Below are 7,765 nucleotides of genomic sequence, written 5' to 3' on the forward strand. Positions count from 1 at the left end.
ACTGGATTAGCAGGAGTCGCATCAGTCGCTGAAGTCGCCACTGCAGGAAGTGCAAGTCTGGATGCGATTTTCCAGTTGAGTGTACCCCTCTTGTAAGTCCTTAATGGCTTGTGACAATGCTGTATTGTGTTGGCAGATCTCATCCAGGGGAGATGCCCCTCTCTCAGGCTCCGACATGGCCTTATGGTACTGTCACGTACCTGGAGATGGAGCCTGACGTGGAGAGGAAGGCGATCTCTTACACCTCCGGCCTAGTACCCCTGATAATGCAAACAGGAGACACAGAAGCCTGGAGTGGCACAAGTGCCTAGAAGTTCAGATGGTGAAGGCTGCAGATGAGGTCCGTGCGTACTTGGATGCAGACTGGATCGTGATGCAGACAGCAGGTACTTGGCAGACTGACTGGTCACAGGCAGCAGATGCTTAGCAGGCTGGCAGATCACAGGCAGCAGAGTAGTCAGGTTCAGGCAGGAGTTGGCAACGGCAGACAGGCAGACAGCAGGATAAAGCGGAGACGTTGTCGAAGAGCAAGCCAGGGTCGGTTCAGGCAGAGTTCAATCGTGGTCAGACGGATCAGGACAGCAACAGAGTAAACACCAGGAACAGGAAACAGGAAGCAGGAAGCTGTAGACCATAAGGCAAGGTCCTAGTGCAGCAGAGGTGTTTATATAGGCCATTTGGCGCCACTTAGTGGCAGGTGTGGAAAGTGAACAGGAATCCAAAGTCCATAGGTTTGGCTAAATAGGCTTTCTCCGTTGGTTAACAAACACTCTCCGTCTGCACATAACTATGTGCCTGGGCTTACATCTTCTTCCCTGACAACACCTTTCCATCCACTCAAGAACGGAAGCTGTATTATCTTTATTCAGAGAATTAATCCCAGCCTCGTTTTCAGCATTTATCATGTTGTGGTCCGTCATTAGAGAATGATCTGCTCTCTCCATGGGATCAGAGGCTAAACTGAGCCCTTTTTCTATGCTCTGGCCGGGAGAAGCAAACAGAATCCCTGGTCTCTTCCATGGGCCATATTCAATGGATAGGAGGCTAGCCCCTAGTCCCCTCCAAAAGCCTCTGTCCCAGTTGGGTCTGTCACATAGAGCAACATTGTGATTGTTTATAACAATGAATTTCACTGTTATAAAGACATTTTCACTAAATGAAATTGATTCATGCAATGTTTACTATTATGATGATGATCACTGTGACCAATCACAGAGTTCAACACAATAGTACACAATGATTGGCATGAATGGAAGCCATCCAATGTGTACAATTGTCATGTGATCTGCTGTGATTGGTCACGGCAATCACATGGTAAATGACAGGAAGCTTTGCTGACTTCCATCATCCAATCATGTGCAAGCAAAAAATGCTTTTCTTGCATGTGATTAGGTATTCTTTAAAAAGCGAGCTTTACCTCATTTACTAAGCTCTGGTGGAAATGCACTGGCATAGTACAACTGCACCTGCAAAGTGTACAGTCTTGTTGCCTTTTGTAAAGCAACCCCAATGTGTTCACAATCAAGATAATGGACTGTCTGCTTGTGAGTGGGCATTGCAAAGACTGACAGCAAATCACAACAGTAGGGAAAGTTATTTTCCTAAAAAAATACCCTTTTTTGCAGTGTGTACAAAAAGGCAAAAAGTTTGTCAGTTTTAAAAGCGTCACAATTTTACTATGTAGTATTAAAATCCATGATCTGTAGTTTATAGAGCCACTTTTAATATAAGACACCTGTAGGTCTTTGCCAAGGATGGCAGGGTAGGGAGAACATCCCTAATTCACTGTATTTACAGCTTGTTCTCACTTTTTTTTTTATGTTTGGCGTACCTGTCAATTTCTGGATACTTGTGGGAAATTCATCAATGCAGAACATAAAGATTTGCAGATAATAACTCATTTGAATCTCATTAGCAGGATGCATGTATGCCGAATTCCCCTGTATTTGATTCCCAGTAAATTTTTCTAGACCATATGTGTGATTAAATGTATCTGCTGTGGGCTTATTCATACCTTTCATCCTGCTATAGCCAAAAAAAGCTCTGTTTTAGACTGGCTTCACTCTCATGTCACTTGAAGACAGTTAACTTAGACATTACCTGTCATTCATCTGAAATGAAAGAGCGCACACCACAAGTCTGCTCTCTAACAGATTCATGAGTTCCCAGGAAATGCAAGAGAATTGATAAAAATTCTACATTGACGAAAGAAAAATGCTGTTGTCATCTTCATTATTTTAACATGTACCACTTTCCTATAAAAGGATACTTAGAAAGGTATAATGCTCCCGCATAGCAAGCCCTCCGGCACTCTTCAAACCATTGGTGTTCTAACTATGAGAGGTAGTAGAAGCTAGGGAAGTTTCCATCTTAGCATTTCTACCATCAGATTTCAACCCCATGGCATTTTGTCAGCACTATTTTCAATGCTTTATATCATACTAACAAAAGTGTGCCCATTTGGTGAACAGGCTGAATACAAATGGGTGCACTGGTAGGGTGGTAGCAAGTGCCAAGTAGCATGTCGGGTGCAGTGGTGAGTCATATGGAGGCATGGAAAATAGGTGTTGAGATTGGTAAAGAGGGTGGGAGAGGGAAAGAAATCAGTGTCAATGCAGTGGGATTAAGTGCCGACATGTCCATTGGTGTTGTGGCAGTAAAAGCAGAAGTGTGTGTGGGCTATGTGGCATATCTGAAGGATATTAAAAAAAACTTTATATGCAACTATATACAGACATGTTATATACAGTATGTGTTTTTAATATATATTTATTTTTGGGTAGCACTGTATGTTGCATATGAAATGCATATAATTGCTAACAATAAAAGATATTAAACATATCACAATGAATGTTGCAGCTCCTATGCCAATATTTGGGCATTTGTGCCATGTTGAGGCACCTTGTGAAGAATTCTTACACAGGTGACTCTTTTGTATTAATAATAACTGGGTCATATCTATGGCCTAAAAATCTGATTAATTAGTATGACTTTCAGACAGCAACATCAGTGACAACATTTCCAAAGTGAAATGACTGCAGCATGGGACTGGAAATGACCTATTCTACAATTGTATAAGGACAGGCACTATAGAAAACAATGATCTTCACATATAAAGTGGCAAAAGTCATATAATTTGAATTCTGAAATAAACAAACATGTAAATACATGTTCCCAGGTTATTTGACAAGACACGCTTTTTTTTACTTGCCGCTTATTAAAGTGTCACAAAATGGTATTACATCTAGTCTGGAACATTGGTTACTTTACACAGGTTTTGTAAATCACACTTGCACCAGAACTTTACATCATAAGAAATATTTTCTCCAGTGGAAATAAAACTTAAATGCATAATGATTCATAAATAAAAGATTCTTTAATGAAGAGGGATTTTTGAACCCAGAATTTAATGTCGGCTTGACTGTATCATTAGTGAAGAGGGTGTTTCTTTGCAGGATGACATTTCTCATTCTTCCTTTCTTCTCTGCTTTGTTCCCTGTCTCAGGCCTTTCCCTTCTCCCACCAAACACTACTTTCTCTGACACTTATTTTCTCAGCCTGACTTAAGATTAACGAGCTTGGGGCTCCAAGAAACTCTCCTGCACTTGCCAGTGGCTTCCAAAATAGCAAACTATATTTCATGCTGGGGGCATCGGGAGTTACATTTCAATGCAGCAGGTGCGTTGCTAGCTCCTATTTGCAGAGATGGGGACAGATTCATCTCCTGCCCTCCTACATGTGGATAGATGAAGCAGATTACTCTCCAGCGGGGATGGAGATCACATGTGTTGGGTTAAGAGACAAGTATGTGATCTATATACTGGAGAAGATGCGTCTAATAAATGAAGATGGAAGCTATGCACATGAAGACATCATCAGAGTCCCAGTCTCTCTTTCTCTAGGGAGGCCTGGGTAATAATACAGAAAGCCTTGCAGAAGTTAATGAAATTTCATACAAAACTGGCATGAATAGAACTAACATACATAAACCTTTATATTAACAGCAGCAAAATTGGTTGAACTAGGTGGACTAGTGTCTTTTTGCAACCTGACTATGTAACTATCTAAAATATAACAGATACTGTACATACGCTAGAACTTTTTACTATGGCCCACTTAAAAAAAGCAACCAAAAAAAATTAAACATAGAAGCCCAATATTTTTTAAAGTAGTATCTTTGAGTGGGAAAATTACCTCAAGGCCCCTTTCACATGATCGGATTGATAAAGTCCGCCTGTCACTTTCGGGCAACCCATTAATCTCTATGGAGAGGCGAATGTCAGCACTGATACCCGCCTGGCATCCGATCAGACAAGATCCGCTGAAAACAGACATAAGGTGATACGTTTGCCATCCGTTCAGCAGGTCGGATCGGATGAAAACAGACAGGCTATCTATTTATATCCGATCTCCCCCATAAAGAAGATTTTGACTTTGACAGGTCCCACAGGTCTGCACAGTGACTGGAGACAGACCTGTCATCCGCCTGCTCATCGGGGATCAGCTGAGCGATGAATAAAGGTGTGTATACACCCCAGCGATGCATCTGTAAATCAATAAAATAGAGACCTCTATTCATAGGGGCTACCAATAGATTCCTTACCCATTCTCAATATATAATGGGCGGCACAGTGGTGTAGTGGTTAGCACTTTCACCTAGCAGCAAGAGGGTCGCTGGTTCGAATCACCACGACACTACCTGCCTGGAGTTTGCATGTTCTCCCTGTGCCTGCATGGGTTTCCTCTGGCTACTCCGGTTTCCTCCCACACTCCAAAGACATGCTGGTAGGTTAATTGGATCCTGTATAAAAAAAAATGGCCCTACTGTGTATGTATGTGAGTTAGGGACCTTAGATTGTAAGCTCCTTGAGGGCAGGGAGTGGTGTGAATGTACAATGTATATATGTAAAGCGCTGCCTAAATTGGCAGCACTATATAAGTACCTGAAATAAATAATTAAATAAATAATATCCCTTCATCTGGGCACTACTGGCACTATCATATCCAAAAGGTGGCTTCCACTATGAGACTCCTGTCCTCTACATATACTATTTATTTATACGACTATTCCTTCTGTGAACATTCCACTCACTTCTCCCATTTGTGTTCGGTGCTAGGTGGTCTCAGTGTTTCCTGAGTGCACCCCTGCCTGCTGTGATACTCCCACTTATTCCTCCTGCACCATCTTAGGAGGATACTTTTTGGATTTGTTGGCATTTTATCCGTTTTGAATTTAATTGGTGTGACCAGTCTTGTCATAGCTTTTTGGCTACACTTTGTAAGTAGCATTTATGAACTGACCCCTTGAGATGTATGATGCCTATGTGTATATACCAATATATGTTTTAATGTGATTTGACTTTCATTCTTAGATTATACTCATACTATGCTGCAGAGCTATCCCTGAGGAAGGAGCCAAGTGACTATGCCTATGTAATCTCTGCATTAGATATGAATAATACTGTGTGATTTTGTGATGTGCAATCGTGTATGCCATTTTTTATTGTGCATAACCTATTGATAACGTTTTCTATACTTTTTGTATGTAATTTTCTACAAAAAAGAAAAAATGTTTTGAAATATAAACATATGTCTACTCTCTGAGCCTTTAAAGTCCCATTATATGTGGGGGAAACTCTTTTTTGACTCTTAAATAAAGGACACTTACCTGTCCAGGGATCCAGCGTTGTCCTCACCTGGGCCATTCCTTTACTGATATTCATATTCAGGTCCCCAGCATCACAATGTCTAGTGTGGGAAACTGGCTGTGACTCCTTGCGACTTCTCAGCCGGCTTTCTTCTGCGGATGTGCAAGCCTTGCTGGGAACCTGTGATTGTCCCAGAAGGCTGCAAGCAAATAGGAGTTGGGGGCTGAGCCTCTGCTTGGATTGCCTCACTGATTGGAGCTGAAGTGGAAGCGGGTAACCAGGCGAAAAAAAAACAGGGACATTTTACCTCACTTCCTATCCCAGAGACCAAACTGAAAGTGATTGAAAATATCACCTTTGACAGTTGTGAATGAAATATGTCTCCCCATAGAAATATTCTCTCTCCCCTCCTATTCCAGTGACAACTGTAAAAATTTGGATATTTCCCCATTTTCTGTCCTAGTGGCAATTATTACAACTACAAACAGTGAAAGTGAATCTCCACAAATCTGACACAGACCACATTAAAAACCTAACAGCTGTCGTAGCCATTCCCCACTTCATCAATTTTTTTTTTTTTACTGTTATGTATACATTAAACTCACATCATGGTAAGTGAGCTGTAAGTAATCACTTAAAGTGACACTAAACAGTATATTTATTCTAAAAAAAAGATCTATTGACATCCACTACTAAATGGCCCTGTAATCTTTTTTTGTAATTTTTTTTCATGAAATTGTTTTACTGTGTTTTTCTGGCTCCGTGTGCACATTAGTTGTGGTCAAGTGCACTGTTCTATGCACACTACAAATCTCATAGCACATCACAGTAGCAAGCAAGAGAGGGTGGCTACATTCCTATATACAGTAGCTCACAAAAGTGAGTACACCCTCACATTTTTGTCAATATTTTATTATTTCTTTTCATGTGACATTATTTTCCATTATTTTCCAGCACTGTCTTAACCCTCTTGGGCATGGAGTTCACCAGTGCTTCACAGTTTGCCACTGGAGTCCTCTTCCACTCCTCCATGGGGACATCAGCGAGCTGGTAGATGTTAGAGACCTTGCACTTCTCCACCTTCCATTTGAGGATGCCCCACAGATGCTCAATAGAGTTTAGGTCTGGAGATATGCTTGGCCCGTACCATCACCTTTACCCTCAGCTTTTTTTTTTTAAAAGGCAGTTGTCGTCTTGGAGGTGTATTTGGGATTGTTATAATGTTGGAATACTGCCCTGTGGCCCAGTCTCCGAAGGGAGGGGGTCATGCTCTGGTTCAGTATGTCCCAGTACATGTTGGCATTCATGGTTCCCTCAATAAACTGTAACTCCCCAGTGTCGGCAGCACCCATGCAGCCCCAGACCATGACACTCCCACCACCATGCTTGACTGTAGGCAAGACACACTTGTCTTTGTACTCCTCACTTGGTTGCCGCCACACACACTTGACACCATCTGAACCAAATGAGTTTATCTTGGTCTCATCAGACCACAGGACCACTTAGTCTGCTTGTCTTCAGCAAACTGTTTGCGGGCTTTCTTATGCATCATCTTTGGAAGAGGCTTCCTTCTGGGACAACAGCCATGCAGACCAATTTGATGCAGTGGTGACACATGGTCTGAGCACTGACAGATTAACCCCCTCCCCTTCAAACTCTGCAGCAAAGCTTGCAGCACTCATACGTCTATTTCCCAAAGACAACCTCTGGATATGTCGTTGAGCATGTGCACTCCACTTCTCTGGTCGACCATGGTGAGGCCTGTTCTGAGTGAAATCTGTCCTGGTAAACCACTGTATGGTCTTGGCCAGTGTGCTGCGGCTCAGTTTCAGGGTGTTGACCATCTTCTTTTAGCCTAATCCATCTTTATATAGAGCAATAGTTCTTTTTTTCAGATCCTCAGAGAGTTCTTTGCCATGAGGTGCCATGTTGAACTTCCAGTGACCAGTATGAGAGAGTGAGAGTGATAACACCAAATTTAGCACACCTGCTCCCCATTCACACCTGAGACCTTGTAACACTAATGAGTCCTATGACACCGGGGAGGCAAAATGGCTGATTGGGCCCAATTTGGACATTTGCACCTAAGGGTGTACTCACTTTTGTTGGCAGCGGTT

Source organism: Pelophylax lessonae (assembly GCF_965119305.1).
Source record: "Pelophylax lessonae genome assembly, chromosome: 4".
NCBI lineage: Eukaryota > Metazoa > Chordata > Amphibia > Anura > Ranidae > Pelophylax > Pelophylax lessonae.